This window comes from Panthera onca, chromosome D2, assembly GCF_046562875.1.
Source record: "Panthera onca isolate mPanOnc1 chromosome D2, mPanOnc1 haplotype 2, whole genome shotgun sequence".
NCBI lineage: Eukaryota > Metazoa > Chordata > Mammalia > Carnivora > Felidae > Panthera > Panthera onca.
Genome location: NC_138349.1, coordinates 53,173,401 through 53,194,805, shown reverse-complemented (window position 1 = coordinate 53,194,805; position 21,405 = coordinate 53,173,401). Strand labels below are relative to the sequence as shown.

Below are 21,405 nucleotides of genomic sequence, written 5' to 3'. Positions count from 1 at the left end.
CATTACAGTAGAAAATTAAGATGTTTGGGCCAAATACCTTGTTTCAATTGGAGGTTTTTGAGATTTTTGTAAAAATGGTTTTTATCTATTTATTTTGAGAGAAAGAGCACGTGAGCAGGGGAGTGGTGGAGAGAGAGGAAGAGAGAGTCCCCAGCAGGCTGCAGAGCCAGACATAGGGCTTGATCTCACGAATGGAACTGTGAGATCATGACTTGAGCCGAGATCAAGAGTCATATGCTTAACTGACTGAGCCACCCACGCACCTGGAGGTTTTTGATATTTTTTTAAGGAGGCATCCCAGAGGGGAGTCCTTGGGAGGGGTGGACGAGGTATTGCCCATCTGGAAATCTAGGAGGAGAAAGGAGATTTTGAGGACCAGGAACAAAGGGAAAAACTGTGAAGGGAGACATCTTGACTCAGCGTTCCAGGAAGATGAAACCCTGACCAGTGTGGAGCCTGAGAAAGGGGCATCCCCCCAAACTCAAGGGTCTGTGTGAAGGGAAGGGATTGAGGATCCCAAGACTGCAGAAAGACCCAGAGGAGGTGTCGCTCCAGTGGTGAACTGTTGATTGTTGACTGAGCCCAGTACTGGGGCTTGAACCTTGCCGTGGGGGAATTGGCCAACACCTGGTGGGTGATTGCTGTCAGTGCTCAAGATCTCAAAGCGCCCTCCTGAAAATGAAAATTTGACTCACCTGAGATAAGTTGAGAAGGCGATCTGGTTGAGATGGATTCCGGTCAGTAGGTAATGGCCAGTCTTCTTACGGGCCACCAAAGCTGTTAGGGAATTGCACAAAGCATGTCCAGACAAGCAGGACAGAGTTTATTCACTCTCTAAGGGAGGAGAGGGGCCAGACATCAAGAGAGATGTCGGCCACAAGTTTCTGTCAGGCTGAGCCTTGTAAGGAGTTTTAAAGGATGTTGAGAGGGGACACAGTGTGTGGAGAGAGGGTCGACTCTCGGCCAGGTAGAGTAGAAGATGGCGTGTTTTTCAAGCTGCTCTGTCTGGGGCTCCTCCAGGATGTGGGTTGTGGTCCGACTAGAGAAGAGTATGTTCTGTAGTTGGGGTCTGTTTTCTGAGAATATAGGCCCTGTGACCTAAAAAAGCAGAGTTAGGACCAAGTGCAGACACCTGTGAGTTTTACCTGTAAGCTTGGCTGGGAGGTTGGGGGGACTTTGAATAGATTCCTTTCAATTAACTTAATATGTTACTTGAAAATAGCACAGGGTACAAACAACAATATGGCTGTGGCTGTCAAACAGATTTGGGGGGGCAAATATTCCACAGTTTAAAACATTATAGCTCTTTATGCTTTTCTTGCTTTTCTTTAGAATGCAAACGCAAAATGAAGCAGAAAATTTTTGTAGATGCCTTGACTTGAAGGGGGAGGGGACAGAGAGAAGCAGATGGAAGCAATTAATGACATCCTTGGAACTGTTGAGTAGGACATTCTTTTGGGCTGTTTGGTTGATGTTTGGAGGTTTCCAGGGCATGACAGAGCTTCCTCTGTCATCTACTTTTACAAGCACTTCTAATAGTGTCTGCTTAGGCAATACTAAAGAATAAAAGTTTCAAAAATTTATTCTTGGATCTATTTCTACTCCTAGAATGGTAGAATGTCAGTACTAGAGAAAACAGAATGCTCTTGGTCTGTAGATAGATTTATATCTAAGCAGTCTGAAATATGTTTAGAGATTTTTTTCGGGGCAAGATACGATATTTTCAGGATTTTTGGCATTTTTAGGATTTGGGGGTGTCAAAATCAAATCATGGTCTTATTTGTGTGACTGGCAATTAAGAGCATGTTGACATGTTGGAGAAAATATTTCATATCAGTTAAAATTATATATCTGAGTTATAATTCTCAGTGAGGGACTTCTAATGCTTGAGCAATTCCTTGCTGTAAAAGCAAGAACATTTTAATACGGAGCAAGATTTGCATTGTTACAGGAAGTCTTTCTCTTGGGTGGAGTAAGAGTTATCTGATCTTTAACTGCACTAGCAGAGTTTACAGTTTACTAATTTTACCCAAGATTGAAGTAATAGCCACACTGTTGCACAGGACGTGTGGGATTGCACGAGGATTGCCATAGAAACTGTCTCAATCTTCATAACTTCAGGGGTATAATGTCCCTGCTGTACTGTTATAATATTGGTTAGATTTGCCCTGTAAGAAGTCATGTGTTCCTGTAGAGACTGTCAGGAGAAGAGTATTTTGCATCATCGTCAATCATCATCCTTATCAGGCAGCAGCAGCAGTAATATTTATGTGTAATTGATTGATTAATGGGCTGGACACACTAATTGGTTAATTAAGTATTTATTGATCACCTTCTATTATGTGTAGCACACTAATCACTTGTATGATGTATTGTAAGTTATTTCTTAGTAGTAATAAAATAGCCACATTTGCAAATGCTTTACTTGGGGGTATGTCATACATGTGGGTTTTATTCTTCTGTGTTATCATGGAGGAACAAAGGTGGAAAGCTGCTGCAGAGAAATTTTTAAAAAATGCTTTAAGAAGGGGGCACCTGGCTGGCTCAATTTGTGGAGCATGTGACTCTTGATCTTGGGGTTGTGAGTTTAAGCCCCATGCTGGGTGTAGAGATTGCTTGAAAACAATCTTAAAAAAAAAAAAAAAAAAAAAAAAAAAAGTAAAAAGATGCTTTAAAAAGTTTGAAATTAAAGAGCTGTAATGCAGACTGACTTTCACTATATAATAGGAATTCAGAGAAAGTGCTATTGTTGTAAGTAGGAATAGTAGAAAGAAGCTTCCTGTGGGAAATGGAACTTGGTAGGATGGATGTGGGGAAAAGGAAAATACTCTGGGTGGAATGAATTGCATGAGCAAGTCATGGGGCCTGTGAGGAGAGGGACAGTCATGTTGGGAGTAGTAGGGGCTGAGCTAAGTTCTGCCAGGTGATAAAGGCCCTTGAAAGCCAGGCAGAGGAACTTGGAATTGAGTAGCAGAGAAGCTTTCCAGTTCTTGAGCAGTAAGATGACAAGCTGGAAGTGGTTTTCCAGAGTTCATAGCCAAACACTGGATGAATAATAGGTGCTAGTGGAGGAAAGAAAGTAAGCTATGTGAACCTACCAGATCCATTTTCTGTCAGTGTGGATTTACTTCAGATGGATTCCTTATAGGTAAATGTTTATGGCAAACTATTTTATTTGCCTTGGAAAAATTGCTGTTGTAGTGTGCATGGAATTTCATTCTTATTTCTGCAATGGAACAGAAATGAAAAGGAGGGGCACCTGGGTGGCTTAGTCGGTTAAGCGTCCGACTTCGGCTCAGGTCATGAACTCACAGTTTGTGAGTTCAAGCCCTGCGTCAGGCTCTGTGCAGAGCCTGGAGCCTACTTTGGATTCTGTGTCTCCCTGTCTGTCTGCCCCTCCTCTGCTCGTGCTCTATCTCTCTGTGTGTCTCAATAATAAATAAATGTTAAAAAAATAAAAAATAAATAAATGAAAAGGAAGGCAGTTTATGGACCCTGTATAAGAGTGTTCAGTATCTGAATGTATCAAAATGTGTCACTTGTGAGGTGGTCTAGTGCTATGAACTCCTTAAAAAGGGCATCAGTGGCTTTGTTTGTTGGCAGGCAAATGATAGTTTCATGTAGAACTGTAAAGTGTTGCCAGTTTCTGTCTCAATGCTGCTCTGAACAGTCTGCTTGAAATCATTCACCAGCTTGGATTATTTTTGAAACATATTGTGATGTCTAGGCCTATTGAATAAAAGAATGTTTCTAAAATACTGTGTGAAAGGGCTTATGTACTGTTGACAATCTGCATGATTAGCATTAATCATATTTCCTAGAAAATTGCCTTGTTTTAACTCTTAAAAACTTTATTAGTTAAGCACAATTTTACCTTGGTTGATACTCATGTCCTACAAAGAAGACGTTTGAAAAGGATTGAAACATGCTTACATTTAATTTAGATCTCTTTGACCTAAAGTAGTAGTGTCATATTTTTAGATCACCAGCCTGTATATTTAGCTTTTTCTTTGCTTATGATCTTGAACACTCAAAATAATCTGTGATGAAATTTGTATTTTTAAACGTTCTTCTCAATGAACGTGCCCTGAATATCTCTTTTTAGAATTAATTCTTTGATTATACCACTCAATGCACTTTGCTTATCTGGGCCTAATGTGCGATTCTAATGCTTTATTTTTTTAACTTGAGTTTTTGTGTGTGTGTGTGTGTGATTATTTCCATTGCTATTTAAGAGAAGATTTGTGTTTCAACATAGATGACCAAAGTTCTGTGAGACTATTCACATCTGCCAGCTGACTTGCTTAATTTTTGACCTAGAGCAAACACCCAAACTTTAAATAGTTCACCTTTGAACTTGCCATATTAAACATATTTGGGTACTACTGTTTTTCAGGGACTTTTTTTAAAAAAAATGTTTTTTAATGTTTATTTATTTTTGAGACAGAGACAGAGCATGAACAGGGGAGGGGCAGAGAGAGAAGGAGACATAGAATCTGAAGCAGGCTCCAGGCCCTGAGCTGTCAGCACAGAGCCTGACATGGGGCTCGAACTCATCAACTGATGAGATCATGACCTGAGCCGAAGTCAGATGCTCAACTGACTGAGCCCACCCAGGTGCCCCTTCAGGGACCTTCTTAAACAAAAATGGTTTAACTTTTGAGTCTTGTCAATGATGAACTCTGAGTCAGTATTATTGATTTGCAGAAGAGTTCTAAACAGTTTGGCAAAGATTTGATCCTTGGTTTACTTTGTATACCCTTTATGATTAAGAAATCATACACAATTTTAATGTGTAATTCTTTGACTTCGATTTCTAGAGAGTAATCAAAATCATATGATTGAAAGGAACTCAAGGGACCAAGGGAACTCACCTTTTTGAAAAGCATATTATTGGGCCAGGTACTTATGTATTTTCATTTTCTTATGTAATTCTGAGAACATCAACTTCAGGATATTAATAAAATAATTCTACAGGTAAAAAACTGAGGCTTGACGAACTTTAACTCACCCAAGGTTGGCTCAGCTTGTATGTGGCAGGACATGTTTCCTATTGGTGGTTTCATGGCTTCTTCTGAATCCACGGTCTTTCCACAATCTGACCTTCCATGAGGGTCATGTAGTCCATCTTCCTCTCCAAGGCAGTGCTACTTTTATGCCACTCTTAGAAGATAACAGTTTACACTTTTCCTAAGTATTTCCAGAGAAGGAATATTACACGTGTAATTTGTGATGTATTGTGATGTCTTGCAACTCTTAAGCTATAAAGAAGTTAAATTCATAACATTTTAAAGTTAAAAGGAATCCTAGAGATTATTTAATCCAGCTGCTTTATTTTATAGATGAATTGAGGTCATTGTCTATGTCAGCCCTACTGCCCCAAGCCAAACAAACACTATAAATAATTAGACACAGGTATTCCCTTAATTATTACCTTGACTGTCCGTATATAGGTCAAGTCCCAAATCAAGAAGTTCTCAAGATTGAAAATTTTTTTCCCACATCTGTTTAAAATCTTTATTGCTCTTTCCTTAGTACAGCAAAAGAACCTTATAAAAATAGCTCCATTTCTTGAGCACCTTTTGTGAACTGGATATTTTAAGTTGTACTATTATGATTTTTTAATGTTTATTTTTGAGAGAGAGAGAGTGAGGGAGAGAGTGCATGTTCATGTGGAAGGGGAGGGGGGAACAGCAGAGAGAGGGAGAGAGAGAATCCCAAGCAGGCTGCAGAGCTTGACCTGAGCTGAAATCAAGAGTCAGATGCTTACTGACTGAGCCATCTAGGTGGCCCTAAGTTGTATTATTTAATTCATCTCATCTTGCAGTTGAGGAAGCTACGACTCGGAGAAGCTCAGTAACTTGTTGCAAAGTCACCCAGTACATCAATGTCAGAGGTAGGATTCAAACCCTGGACTGACTCCCAGGCTGTGCTCATTCCGATATGCTAAGACTCTTTTTCTGTCTTTATTATAAGAACTTCTTATAACATAATTACTGTGATGCTTAAATGTATGAGATAATGAATGTGAAAATACGTGGGGGAGGGGGGAAAGACATTAATGATTATTACCCTCCTTCCTTGGCTTCTCAATCTTTTTTTCTTACTCATTTTCTTCAAATAAAGTTAGTTGCTTTTTAAACTTTACTCAGAGAAAAATTTCCCCTCATTTATTGTTGCCTGTAGTAAGGTCTTTTAAAAAAAACCCAAAAAACTAAAAACATGATTGCTTGTTTTTATTTAAAGTTTTTTCTGTATCTATTGAGATGATAATGCAATTTTTATCCATTACTTGATAAGGTAGTCTCTGGTCTACTGCATGAATATCAATTTTCTGCGATAAACCCTGCTTGGTTGTGATTTAAAAAAGAAAATGCAGTGCTAAATTCAATTTGCTAATATTTTTGAAAGATATTGCTTCTTTGTTCATGGGGTGTCTTGACCTATAATTTTCTTGTTCTGTTCTTATCTGGTTCTGGTGTCAAGGTTATTTTAACTTCATGATATAAGAGCTTTTTCTAGTCTTTGAAACAGTTTACAGAAAATAAAGATTATCTGTTTTTTGAAAGTTTGGCCAAACTTACATGCAAAACTCTGGGTCTAGTGTCTTTGAGAGAAAGAAACTTGATTATTCATTGTCTCTTTTTTTTTTTTTTTTTTGTAACTCAGGTTTTAAATTCATTTTGAGTCAACTTTGGGCTTTTTTTTGTTTTGAGTCAACTTTGATAATCTGATACTTTTCTAAGAAATTATCCATTCACCTAAGCTCACAAGTTTATTAGTATGAAGTTCATAATAACCTATTATTATTTTTCATCTGAGTTACATCTCTAGTTATATCACTTTTTTTGTTCAGTATTATTTAGTTCTGCCTTTTTTCTTTATTTATCACTCATTTAGAAATTTATGTTTTATTATATCCCCCCAGAATTCTTCTTTCATGTTTATTATTTACTTTAAGCTTATTATTTATTTTTTATTTAATTGAAGTATAGTTGACATATGATGTTATATTAGTTTCAGGTGTACAACATAGAGATTTGACAAGTTTATCCTTTGTGCTTGCTCATAAGTGTAGGTGCCATTTGTCACCATACAACACCATTGACTTTATTTCTTATACTATAACTTTTATTCCTGTGACTTATTCATTCCATATTGTTTATTATTTAAATGCCTTATTTTCAATATTTCAGTCTTTATGTTCAGTCTTCTTGTTTTTAAATAAATATAGTTTAGATTCTTAATTTTGTTCTAAGTTCTACTACAAGTTTGGAAGCAGCTATAGGTACTTTTTGTTATTCAATGTATTTAAACTAAAGAAAAAGATAAAAGCAGTTCACCCATTTCTCTCACTCCCAAACCCTGCCTCTGGCAACCACCAATCTCTTCTCTGTATCTATGAGCTTGGCCGGTCAGTCGGTTGGTTGGTTGGTTGGTTGGTTGGTTGGTTGGTTATTCCTCCGTCCATCCATCCGTCCGTCCATCCGTCCATCTGTTTGATTTATTGCTTTCACATGTAAGAGAGGTGATGTGGTATTTGTCTTTGTCTGACTTATTTCACTTACCATAATTCTCTCAAGGTCCATCCATGTTGTTGCAAATAGCAAGATTTCACTCTTCATGTATATTTCATTTCATATCTATATTTCACTCACACACACACCACAGTTTCTTTATCCATTCATCCATCAATGGATACTTAAGTTGTTTCCATATCTTGGCTATTGTAATAAGTAATACTGCAGTGAACATGGTGCATATATCTTTTCAAGTTAGTGTTTTCATTTTCTTTGGGTAAATACCCAGAAGAAGAGTTGCTGGATCATATGATAGTTATATTTTTAATTTTTTGAGAAACCTCCATAATGTTTTCCAGAGTGGCTGCACCTGTTTACATTCCCACCAACAATGTACAAGAGTTCCCTTTTCTTTACATCTTTGCCAGCATTTGTTATTTCTAGTTTTTTTGATAATAGCCGTTCTGTCTAGGTGAGGTGATCTCTCCTTGTGGTTTTGATTTGCATTTTCTTAATGATCATTGATACAGAGCATCCTTTCATGTGCCTGTTCGCCATTTGTATGGCTTCTTTGGAAAAATGTCCATTCATATTTTCTGCTCATTTTTATTTGATTTTATTTTTTATTTTTTTCTTCAGCCCATTAAAATTTTTTTTTTAATGTTTATTTATTTTTGAGAGAGATAGCACGCATGGGGGAGGGGCAGAGAGAGAGACACACAGAATCTGCAGCAGGCTCCAGGCTCTGAGCTGTCAGCACAGAGCCCGATGCGGGGCTTGAACCTCACAGGCTGTGAGATTATGACCTGAGCCAAAGTTGAACACTTAACCAACTGAGCCACTCAGGTGCCCCTCTTCTGCCCATTTTTAAATTGGATTGTTCGTTTTTTTGTTCTTGAGTTGTAGGAGTTCTTCATGTATTTTGGATATTAGCCCCTTATCAGATATATGATTTGCAGATATTTTCTCCTGTTCAGTAGGTTGCCTTTTCATTTGGCTGATGGCTTCCTTTGCTGTGCAGATTTTTAGCATGATGTAGTTCCACTTATTTTTGGTTTTGTTGCTTTTGCATTTGTTGTTCAGATTAGAAAAATCATTGCCAAGACCAGTGTCAAGGAGCTTTACCACTTATATTATCTGCTAGGAGTTTCATGGTTTCAGGTTTTATATACAAGTCTTTGATCCATTTTGAGTTAATTTTTGTGAGTGATAGAAGATAGAGGTCCAGTTTTGTTCTTTGGCCTGTGGCTGTCCAATTTTACCAACACCATTTATTGAAGAGACTGTCCTTTCACCACTGTATATTCTTTACTTCTTTGTCATATTGACCATATATGTGTGGGTTTATTCTGGGCTCTCCTGTTGCATTGATCTGTGTGTGTGTTTTTATGCCAGTGCCATACTGTTTTAATTACTGTAGCTTTGTAACATAGTTTGAAACCAGGGAGCGTGATGCCTCCAGCATTGTTCTTCTTTCTCAAGATAGCTTTGTGTACTTGGGGTCTTTTATGGTTCCATACAAAGTTTAGGATTGTTTGTTCTATTTCTGTGAAAAATGCCACTGGAATTTTGAGAGGGATTGCATTGAATCTGTAATTGGTTTGGGTAGGATGGACATTTTAACAATAATAGTTCTTTTAATCCATGAGCATGGAACACCTTTCTGTTTGTGTCTTCTGTTTATTTCATTGATGTCTTGTTTTCAATATATATATAGGTCGTTCACCTCCTTGGTTAACTTAATTACTAGGTATGTTATTCTTTTTGATGCATTTGTAAATGGGATTGTGAATTTTCCAGCTATAGACATTTAATAGTTGTAATTTTGGTTGTGAATTCATCCTTCATAATATGCTTTATTCAGGAGTATATTTAAAAAATTTCAAAAGTCTTTTTACTATCTTTTTATTGTTCTATTTCTAATTTAAATTGCATTTGCCCAAAACATGAATGACATAATATCAATTCTTGGAAATTCTCTTGTGATATAATATGCGGTCAGTTTTGTGTGCTATGTGTGCTTGAAAAGAAAGTATATTCTCAGGGAGCCTGGGTGGCTCAGTCGGTTAAGCATCCGGCTTTGACTCAGGTCAATATCTCACAGTTTGTGCATTCAACCCCCATGTCCAGTGTTGTGCTGGCAGCTCAGAGCCTGGAGTCTGCTTCAGATTCTATATCTCCGTCGCGCTGTCTCTCTCTCTCTCTCTCTCAAAAATAAACAAACATTAAAAATTTTTAAAAAAGAAAGTATATTCTCTTTTGCTTGGGTTAGGGTTTTCTTTATATCAGTTAGGTCAGTGTATAAAATATTATTATTATTTTAAGGTTTTATTTTTAAGTAATCACTACACCCGAAGTGGGGTTTGAACCCACAACCCTGAGATCAAGAGTCGTGTGCTCTACTGACTGAGCCAGCCAGTCACCCCTAAATATTATTGATCAAACTGTTTATAGCCTTACTATTTTGTTTGTCTGAATTATCAGCTTATGATGATGTATCTTGAAATCTATAGTAATTGTGGGTTTGTCAGTTTTTCTCATAATTGTCAGTTTTAGCTTTATATATTTCAAAGCAATAGAAGTAAGTGGTTATAGGTTATAAGGTTATATGTAGTAAGTGGTTATAAGGTTATGATTCTCCTGGGTCCTAAATTCTGTCAATTATTTTGTTATTTATAGTCCTTTTTTGAGAATGACTTTTGGCTGATGTTAGTCTACTGTTGACTTGTTATCTCAAGATTTTTAAAGACCATATCTTAGTATTTGGCAGTTTTTTTCATAAGTAAAAATATTCTCTTATTGTGTCTATTCCACCTCATTTTGTGTTTAGGCATTTATACCTCTAACTCATTCATTACATTGTGCTGTAGAACAGTGACTGTCAACTTTTTTAGTGTAAGGACCATCAAATAATAATAGACTTTTGTTATTATTTGATAAGGAGTGAATAAGAACAAAAGGTGAAGTGATTTTATAATGTTTTCTGTATTTATTTTCCCCCAAACTCCAGCTGTTTAATAACAAATGCTTCCCCACCCTCACCCCATCACAGCAGCAGGAAAATCACCCATCCAGTTGTGGGGGGGAGGGGTGCACTGCAGAAAGCAGGGAACAGGGAGCAGCTGGTGAAGGGCTGGTCAGGCTCCTGCCCCCCATGTCACTGACTCTTGGGAGCATCAAGTTGGGCTGGCACAGAAGCCTTTCCTCTGCCCAGCCACCAGCAGGGAGCTCCATCTAAGGGAGGCTGGGTCTCCAGCCAGAGAGCTTGAGAGGAAGCCAGGGCCGGCAGCGGGAGCAAGGGGATGAAAAGGGAAGAGACTCTGGTCTGCCACCAAGTCTGGGTCTTCTGGCTTGCCTGTGCCAAGTCCAGCTGCCAGGGGCGGGCCTTGCCCATCAAGAGGCTGCTGCCACTCACATGGACCTGGCCTCCCTGGCCTTCCTCTGAGACCTCACAGCCTCGTTGTGGGCTTTATGCTTCTCTGCCAATTTGGTGTCCTCTTGGATTTTGTGCCTCTTGCCAAATATGATCTTGTTATAAAGGTACTTCTCCTGCTTCATCATCCTGATGGCCAGGCACTTGGCTTAATTCTCCTCCTCTTGGGCCAGCCGCTGCCTGTCCTCCAGCTTCACAGTGCGTGCCATCACTCTGGGCTTCTTCCCCTCCATCCTCTGCTCCTCCAGGGCTATCAGTCAGGCCTCTAATGTTTTAAAATAAAGTTTTGTTTTAGTCATCACAACAGCCTTAAGATACATTAAAAATCTACTGGTATCTGTAAGACACGCTTACTTCTATGTTCATCTGTTTCTGCTGTAATCCTAACATGAGAGAGAGGAAGAGCCATAGGAGCCAAAGGACCTACAGGTAGCAGATTTCTTGCCTGAACTTTGTAGGCTTGGAATCTCCTCTCCCTTATCAGATGTCAGATTTGAACAGGGGGTGAAGGCAGTGGGGAGAAAGACTATGACTAGTCATTCAGGCTTTAAAGGATTCAGAGGGTATGACTCATACTCTACCTTTCAAATAAGTGGCCTACCAAAACTTGAAGAGCATGTGGCTTGGACAGAGGTGACACTTCTCATCCGCCTTGCCCACGTGCCACTTCCTTTTCAGTTATCTGTTGGCTCTGGCAGAATCTGTTTTGTTTGAAGGCGAAGTGAAAACTGGTCGCATACTCTCCTACTCTCATCTGAAATAAAAGAATTTAGTGAGCCTGTGGTGTTGGTATCTCAATGTACATATTCTAGCAAAAAGAGGTTGGTGTGGCCCTTGAAAGGCTTTGAATGTTTTAAGTATGATTCACTGTGGTTTTTAATTTTAGTTTTGGGTGTATACATGCAGTGTCCTGTGCTATCACTGAGTTAGGAAAGGGATAGGAATAATTCATGGATGAGGCCTGTAGGATCTTTAAATCTGGGAGCACAGGGTTGGAACAGCCTGTTTTAGTGTTATCACACAGTGTACACGTGGGTGAGTGGCTGCTGTGTACTTGCTACATGAACTAGATTAAAGTTTGTCATTGTACTCTGTGTTCCTGACTCCCTCCTAAAAACCGTAACTATTCTTGTGGCCTTCACTCAGGTTTCTAGATGACTAATGGCTGAGGATCCTTGACCTTTCTCAAAATGGTAACACTGGGACCAAAGCATATTGGCTAGTCCTAGCTCTGGGATGCCACAGGATGAATCTACTTTTGCTATTTCAAAGTAAAATTTATGCCAAATGGCCAGTATATAAAAGAAAAGTTTATTTTCACACAACTCCCTGAGTCTTTTGTGATCTTCACATTATTTTTATTATTACTTTTTAATCCTATGTATATAAGATCTGAGGATGAAATGAATGGATTATAGAGGCAGTACTTCCTATTGGAGGGATACTAGAAAGGCTTGAACCGCCAGTTGCTGATGCCTGGAATTTCACTGGAGCTTGTTCCTCAGGTTAACAATTTAAACGCTTAAATGCCTGGTGAAGGGAGAATTTTTGACGCCTCAGCAGTCATTTTCACTCATCATACTTGTGGCTGAGACTAGGCTCTAAATATGGGAAAGCAGAGAGAGTTTGAGAGCCTGACCCTTACCCTACCCCCTGGCATCTCTCTCAGGCCTGGACTTTAATATTCCTTTCAAATGAGACCATATATATAGTCATAGAGAAAAAGGAGCCTTAAAAGGTGTTTTTCATGCAATTAAAATTATTAAATGTAAACACTTAAGTCTATGCCAACCATTTTTATGACCCTGTTTTGGCATTTCTTCATTTTTAAATATGATGGACTTCTCAAACTTGGAAGTGATCTGGGCCTTTCTTGACCTCTGAGAGACACTACCTAGATGGCAAGGAAAGGAAAGCCTCAACAGGGATTAAGATGAGAGAAGGAATAGTCTTGACAGGCCGTTTTGCCTGCCAAATACTTATGTCAAGGCTAACCTGGTTGGTAATGGCAGTGATGGAGGTGCTGGGCGCAGTGGCCACAGTAGGGAAAGCCTCGCTGACCAGTTGATTGTGTTTTCTTTCTTTTGTCTGTTACCTTCCCATTTTCCAAATGTTGTTTTGTGCGATTGGACATGCTTGTGGCCTAACCATCTCTCTCTCTTGAAAGGATAAGACCCAAAATGTATGCTTCTTTGGGTGTGCTCTAGGGTAATCCGACTTCCATGAAATCAAATTTTCAGGTGTTCTTCTCCATAGCACTTCAGTCTTTGGCAAACAGAATGCATTTGTGTGTGTGTGTGTGTGTATGTGTGTGTGTGTGTGATAGTATGTATAACCTAAACCTAAATGGCTGTACTTACTAAGTTCAGATTAAAAAATTTTATTTTAAATATTTATTTATTTTGGGGGGGGGGGGGACAGAGAGAGAGGGAGACACAGAATTCGAAGCAAGCTCCAAGCTCTGAGCTGTCAGCACAGAGCCCGACGCGGGGCTCAAAGTCATGGACCGCGAGATTATGACCTGAGCTGTAGTCGGACACCTAACCCACTGAGACACCCAGGCACCCCAGTTCAGATTTTATCAGTGAATTTGATATAGGATTGTTCCCCCCCACACCTGACCACCCCAACATGTTTTTTTGAGGTGAGGTATAGTTTCACTTGTTGAATGTTTCAGAGAGGTTTTCAGTTAAAAAAAATTTTTTTAATGTTTATTTATTTTTGAAGGAGAGAGAGACAGAGTGTGAATGGGGCGGGGCAGAGCGAGAGGGAGACACAGAATCCAAAGCAGGCTCCAGGCTCCGAGCTGTCAACACAGAGCCCAAGGCAGGGCTTGAACTCATGAGCTGTGAGATCAGGACCTGAGCCAAAGACGGACACCCAACCGACTGAGCCACCCAGGCACCCCATTTAGTTTTATATTATGGAGCGGTATATGTCTAAATAGGCCTATCAGACTGTCTCCCTGACATTATTTTGTTCCAGGGCACTCTCTTTTTCCCTCTGCTGAATCAATGAGCTGGGATTTGCTGGTTGATTTTTTTTTTTTTTTACAGAAGCAGATGGGAGATTGTTTGGTTTCAGAGTGAATGAGTTACCTGTACTTAGTGATAGTAGGCTGCCCTCTCTGGTCAAACCACACTTATGGCAAATGCATGGTATTTTTCACAGAAAGAACTGTGTGTGTGTGTGTGTGTGTGTGTGTGTGTGTGTGTGTGTGTGTGAGAGAGAGAGAGAGAGAGAGAGAGAGAGAGAGAGAGAGGAAGGGAGGGTAAGAGAGAGAGGGAATATTATCCCATTGGAAAAACAACTCCCAAGATGCTGTGAAGAGGATCATCTTTATAAGTAGTGCTGAGCTTCTGAGGCAGGAGCAATGTTGTCTCCACCTTCTCTATCACCACTTTCCTAATTTCCCAAGTAAAAAGGACTACTTCTACTTTTATGTCCCCTTATCCTCTGCTGGAGGTACTTCTAAATACTAATTTATATTTGTTTGTTTACATGTATGTCTCCTCCTACCAAAGTTGTAACCCCTTAAAAGCAGGGACTTAAAAATACTTTCTTTTTTTAAAAAAAATTTTTTTTAACGTTTATTTTTGAGAAGAGAGAAACAGAGCATGAGTTGGGGAAGAGAGAGAAGAAAGAGGGAGACACAGAGTCTGAAACTGGCTCCAGGCTCTGAGCTGTCAGCACAGAGCCCGACGCGGGGCTCGAACTAACGGACTGCAAGATCATGACCTGAGTTGAAGTCGGACGCTCAACCGACTGAGCCACCCAGGCACCCCTTAAAAATACTTTCTATTCCTGGGTATCTTATAGCATGTAGTAGGTCCTCAATATGTTAGATGAACAGATGGATGAAGAATTAAATTCAAGTAATTTAAGAGTGGATGCATTCTGGTAGAAGCTTTTAAAAATGACTTAAGGTAATCTTTATAATTTCTGGATCTGTTTTTCTCTTATATTTCTTAAATTAAAAATTCAGCATAAACTTAAGCTTGATAAAGTGATCACTGAAATCACATGGAACTGAGTAGTTTGGGATCTTTATATATCTTAAATTGTATCAAGTTATATCATGTGTAATTCTGGAGAGAATGGATTTAGTAGGTTATGAGTGAACATATTTTGGGTCCTGTGAGGCTGTCATTAGTCCATTGATCTAAAGCATAAGAATTTTCTATGCTTTAATTTTCTTTCAATTTATGTTGAAGACTCAAAGGCAGAGACAAGTTTTAACTTGTGATACACTTGATTGATTTAAAGTATCTAAGTCAATATTATTAGGATAGAGTCAAGATATATAATTATTTAGGAAACAGACCTTTTTCCTATTGTCATTCTCTGAAATGCTTTTTAAAAATTTTGGATTTGTGTTAAAAAGGAGATTGGGGCACCTGGGTGGCTCAGTCGGTTGAGCATCCGACTTCAGCTCAGGTCATGATCTTGTGTTTTGTGAGGTCAAGCTCTACGTGGAGTTTTGTGCTGACTGCTTTGGAGCCTGAAGCCTGCTTCCTAATTCTGTGTCTCCCTCTTTCTCGGCCCCTCCCCCACTTGCTCTCTGTCTCTCTGTCTCTCAAAAATAAAGAAACATTTTTTAAAAATTAAAAAAAAAAGACTTAAAAAAAGGAGATCACTTTAAGAAGTGAGGCAGCTTGAATGTTTAAAATCTCATTTTCCGCAGACGAAACAGACTTCTGTCTGTTTCTGACTACTGGTTAGTCATGGTGGGATTTGTTTGGCTTTTATGAATGCCATTAAATTTTAATGTACAGATCAGATGTCTTATTGTAGAAAAATGGTACAGTGTCTGTTTTAGACCTATCAGTTTACCACACAAGGGAACCATTAGTGGAGAATCAAATTGATTCCTGCAAAGCCTTTTGATTTCATCATCTTTTTTCTGTTTCTTTTCTCCATGATGGTTATTCCTTTCATTTATTTATTTTTCTTTTATTTTTTTCCAAATTTGAAACACTTAGGCAGTAATCGAATCCTTGCAAGTAGGCGTAGTACAACAGTTGCATTCTGTGATTCTTGTTTGTTTGCTTTAATTTCATCAGGGTTCATGTCACCTGGGAACAAAACCAAGTTTTGTGACTTTTTAAAGTTAATGATCTCTATGGGTGAAAATTCCTGACTGCCTATACTGGGTGAAAATTCATTTATTTACTCATTCAGCAAATATTTACTGAACATTTGTTATGTGTTGGGCATTCTCTGAAGACATTAATGAACAAGATAGACAAGGTTCTTAGCCTTGTTGAACTTAAAGTCTTGTGGGAAATAGAGAAAACTAAACTGAGAGGGTGTGAGCAGTCTCATGGGAGCACATAGGAGGTGTACTTGTAGATTTGGGATGGTTTCCTGATAGAAGAGTCATTTAAAGGCAGGGTCTAAGAGAGTAAGTAGTGGTTAGGGGGGAGAGAGGGGGGAGAGAGAGGTGTTTGAATTCGAGGGAATGGATATGAAATATCTTGAAGCAAGATGCCAGTGCTCTTTAACTAAATGTCTTCAATGAGTGGTTGGCTGTCCTTAAAGGTCTTTTGAAATATTTCTCTTGAATATTTTAAAGTTTTCATTGAAACATTTTTATTTATTTTAATTCCAGTGTAAACATACAGTGCTATGTTAGTTTCAGGTGTGCAATGTAATAATTCAACACTTCCATACATTACCCAGTGCTCCTCATCACAAGTGCACTCCTTAATCCCCATCACTTATTTCACCAATCCCCCAACCCACTTCCCCTCTGGTAATCATCAGTTTGTACTTAACAGTTAAGAGTCTGTTTCTTGGCTTCTCTCTCTCACTCTTTTTCCCCTTGCTCGTTAGTTTTGTTTCTTAAATTCCATAAACATTTAAAAATAAGTGTAACTAGTTTTACAGCATGTATTTTCTGCCATGTTGTGTATTATATACCTGTCTTAAATGTTTCCATGTAATTTGGCTCATTTGATTTATGGAAAGCATCTGCCGTTAATCATTGGCAAAGCCAGTTCTCACTGTCTATCTAGCCAGCTGGATCAAATTTACTTTTTTCAACTTCACTTTTAAAATAGTTCTTGCTTTAGTCAATTGTCTTTTAAACATATTTAAATAATACAATTTTTAATATTTACTCAGTACTTAACATTTTGTTATTTATAACCTCTTGTCTTTTGTTAGTTGTCATTTTTTTCTGTGAGTCCAAATTTCCATCTGGTATAATTTTCCTTCTTCCTGAAGGATTTCCTTTAACATATCCTATAGTTCAGGTTTGCTGACGATGAATTCTTTCAGCTTTTATATACCTGAAAAAATCTTTATTTCACCTTAATTTTTGAAATGTGTTTTTTTTGGGGTGTAGATTTTTAGATTGATGGTTTTTTTTTTCTTTCAGTACTTTGCTTCACTCTCTTATGGCTTGCATTGTTTCTAGCAAGAAGTCTGTTGTTATTCTTTGTCTTTTTGTATATAAAGTGTCATTTTTCTCTGACTACTTTAAATATTTTCTTTTCAACCTTGGTTTTGAGCAATTTCCTTATGATGTGTGTAGTTCTCTTCATGCTTTTTGTGTTTGGCCTTTATTGAGCTTCTTGGACCTGCAGCTTTATAGTGTTCATTAAAAAAAATTTTTTTATGTCATCCTCTCTTCAAATACTGTTTTCTCTTTCCCCCTTTTCTCTCCTTTGGAGACTCAAATTGCACATGTATTAGGCTGCTTTGAGTTGTACCACATCTCACTGATGATCTGTTAATTTTTTCAAGTCTTTTTTTTCTGTTTAATTTTGGGTAATTTTACTTGCTATGACTTGAATTTCACGGATCTTTTTTTCATGCAATATCTTATCTGTTAGTAATTTATAAAGTCTGTTTTTGTATCTGAGACACATCTCCAGTTATTGAGTCTTGTTCTTATATCTTTTATTTATCTATTTAATGTACTCAATCTTTCCTTTAGCTTTTGAGCATATGGAATACTGTTATAATAATGGTTTTAACGTTCTTGTCTATTAATTTTGTCATATGTGTCATTTCTGGGTTGTTTTTGAATGATTTCTTTTCATTGTGGGTGGTGTTTTCATGCCTATTTGTATGCCTGGTAAATTTCAGTTGGAGGACAGTGTTATATTACTGTTGTAACAGACACAACATTATCTTCCAGTTCTGGAGGTCAGAAGTCCAAAATGGGTTAATAGAGTTGTGTTTCTTCTGAAGATTCTAGGAAATAATCCATTTCTTTGCCTTTTCCAGCTTCTGGAAGCTGCCCCAATTTTTTGGCTTATAGCCCTGCATCTCTCTTACTTCTTCTGTCATTATATCTTTCTGCTTCTGCTGTTACATCATTGTGAAATAATACCTTCAATGTGCGATAAAATAGCTGTCAACCTAGAAATCTGTACTACAGAAATAGTCTTTGAAGTAGGAGGACAAAATAGATATTTTCAAACAAACAAAAATGGATACATATTGTTATCAGCATTCTCTTAGTAGAGAAAATTCTAAAGAATGCAATTCAGACAAAGTCAGATGATTCTAGATGTAAGGCCTGAGATATAAGAGGGAATGATTAACCAAAATATGGGACAATTTGTTGGTAAATATAAACAAACTTTGACTTACATAGTATAACAATGTAATATCTAATGAGACATAAAGGTTAAGATGAAAGATAGGACATATTATACATGAAAACAACATAAACATAAAACAAAACTTGGAAACAGTAGCATAAAGGTCAGAAAGGGATGATTGGGAATTAAACATGCTAAGATCATTCTTTGGGAAGGAGGTAGAAATATTGACTCATTTTAGATTTTCACGAGACTGAGGCACTGCCAACTGTGCTAAGAGGACAGCTTTTATTTTAGATTAAAAAAAATATTTTGGGGGGGCACCTGGGTGGCTCAGTCGGTTGAGCGTCCAACTTTGGCTCAGGTCATGATCTCACGGTCCGTGAGTTCGAGCCCCGCGTCGGGCTGTGTGTCGACAGCTTGGAGCCTGGAGCCTGTTTCGGATTCTGTGTCTCCCTCTCTCTCTGACCCACCCCCGTTCATGCTCTGTCTCTGTCTCGAAAAAATAAATAAACATTAAAAAAAAAAAATTAAAAAAAATTTTTTTTAACGTTTATTTTTTGAGAGACAGAGTGTGAGTGGGAAAGGGAGAGAGAGAGAGAGAGAGAGAGAGAGAGAGAGAGAGAGAGAGTGAGTCACAGATTCTGAAGCAAGCTCCAGGCTCTGAGCTGTCAGCACAGAGCCCGAGGCAGGGCTTGAACTCATTAACCGCGAGATCATGACCTGAGCCGAAGTTGGATGCTTGACCAACTGAGCCACCCAGGCGCCCCTGTTTTAGATTTTTAATGTGCCAAGTATGCATGCTAAAATATTTAAGGTGACCACAAAAAGGACAGAGTATATAACCTTTAAGGGAATAAGAAAAAGATAGAAATAGCTAGCAACCCCCCCACCCCCGCCAACAAAAGATAAAATAAGGAAAAAAGAAAAAAAATGAATTAAAATTACAGGCCATATAGAAAATAAGTAATAAGATATGAAAATAATCCTAAGTATATCAGTAATATTAATGAGTTTAAGTGGGCTGAATTACTAAGTTAAAAGTTCCTAGCTGGATAAAAAATCTGTAGCTATATGATATTTATAAAAGACATCTAAAACATAATGACAGTGGGGCGCCTGTGTGGCTTAGCTGGTTGAGTGTCCGACTCTTGATTTTGGCTCAGGTCATGATCCCAGGGTCATGGGATCGAGCCCTGAGTGGGGCTCCATGTTGGGCATGGAGCCTGCTTGTGATTCTTTCTCTCTTTCCCTCTGCCCCTGCCCCGCTTGCACTCCTTTTCTCAAAAAAAGAAAAAAAAGAAAAAAGAAATTTGTATATGAATGTTAGCATTATTCATAATTCCCAAAAGATGGAAACAACCCAGATGTCCATCAACACATGGATGGATAATCAGATTTTCAAAGCTGAATAAAATAGTATTCAGCTATGAAAAAGAGCAAACTAGTAACGCATATACTATGACCTGGGTGAACTTTGAAAACATTTATGCTAAGTGAAAGAAGCCAGACACAGAAGGTCGCATAGTACATGATTCTTTTTATATATCCAGAATAAGTAAATTCATGGAGATAGAAGGCAGATTAGGGGTTACCAGGGGATGGGGAAAGAGGGAAATGGGGAGTGATTACATAATGAGTTCAGGCTGCATTTCTGAGGTGATAAAAGTTTTGACCCAAGAGAGGGGTGGTAGTTGCTCGGCATTGTGAATATACTAAATGCCATTGAATGGTACTGTTTAGAGTGACTGATTGTATGTTATGTGACTTTCACCTTAATAAAAAACTATGTTGTGATCTAATTTTGGTCTTTCTTTTTTTTTAAATTTTTTTTTTTTTTCAACGTTTTTTATTTATTTTTGGGACAGAGAGAGACAGAGCATGAACGGGGGAGGGGCAGAGAGAGAGGGAGACACAGAATCAGAAACAGGCTCCAGGCTCCGAGCCATCAGCCCAGAGCCTGACGCGGGGCTCGAACTCACGGACCGCGAGATCGTGACCTGGCTGAAGTCGGACGCTTAACCGACTGCGCCACCCAGGCGCCCCTAATTTTGGTCTTTCATATTGATGAAGATAAACTTAAGTTTGATTATATACCAAGTTGTTGAGACTGTGAGGAAATAGGTACTCTCATCTATTGTGTTAGGAATGTAAGTAACTTCTGTGATTGGCAATATGGCAACATTTGTCAAAATTTTAAGTGTCTGTACCTTTGACCCAGCAATTCCATTTCTGGATTGTGTCTTACAGATACATACATTTTAAAATGATATTTTTCAAGGTGATTTATTGTAGCAGGCTAATGAATTATGGACTAGTTGTATAGTTATATTAAAGAATGAGGAGGCTCTTTATGTACTTTTATTAGAACATTTCTCAGGTAAATTAGGTGGAAAAAGCAGAATGCAGAGAGTATGAATAGTATGATCCTATTTGTATAAAAAAGTAGAAGCCTGTCTTTGTTTCTAGATGCATAAATGTTTTATTTTAAAGAATACAGAGGAAACTTGTAACATTAATTGCAAGTAGATGGAATTTGAATGTCTGGGAGATAGTGGAAAGAAGGTGATTTTTCACTGTCTTTCATATATAGGACTATACATATTCTATATAACTTAAAGTTAAATTAAAGATTTAATTTAAAAGTTAAAAAGGAACAGTAAACAACCAGGCCTCTAAGAGTGATCCAAAGCCACATCAATGAGGCTCTGTTCTTCATTGATTTCATTCATTCATTCATTCATTCATTTATTCTGTATGATCAGGTTGTCTATGTTATTGAACTGTTTTAATATTAAACTATCAATAAATGGCTCGGTTATTAATGCTAGTGGCCTTTTAATTAACAACATAGTGTTAGAGGGCTCTTTTCAAACAGTCCAGTGGATTTGTCAAA

The 21,405-nt window shown here is 38.1% G+C and overlaps 1 protein-coding gene and 1 long non-coding RNA gene across 5 annotated transcripts in view; one reads left to right on the top strand and one right to left on the bottom strand.

Annotated features, from left to right (window-relative positions):
- LOC132685648 (uncharacterized) overlaps positions 1-1,005 on the bottom strand; it is a 65,846-nt gene extending 64,841 nt beyond the window's left edge. For all 3 annotated transcript variants that reach the window (XR_009613238.2, XR_009613237.2, XR_009613236.3), the window contains exon 1: positions 696-1,005. This is a non-coding gene — a long non-coding RNA (uncharacterized LOC132685648). The remainder of the gene's footprint in view (positions 1-695) is intronic.
- Positions 1-21,405, top strand: part of VCL (vinculin) — a 110,077-nt gene that overhangs the window by 41,808 nt on the left and 46,864 nt on the right. The gene's annotated exons all lie outside the window — the stretch shown is intronic.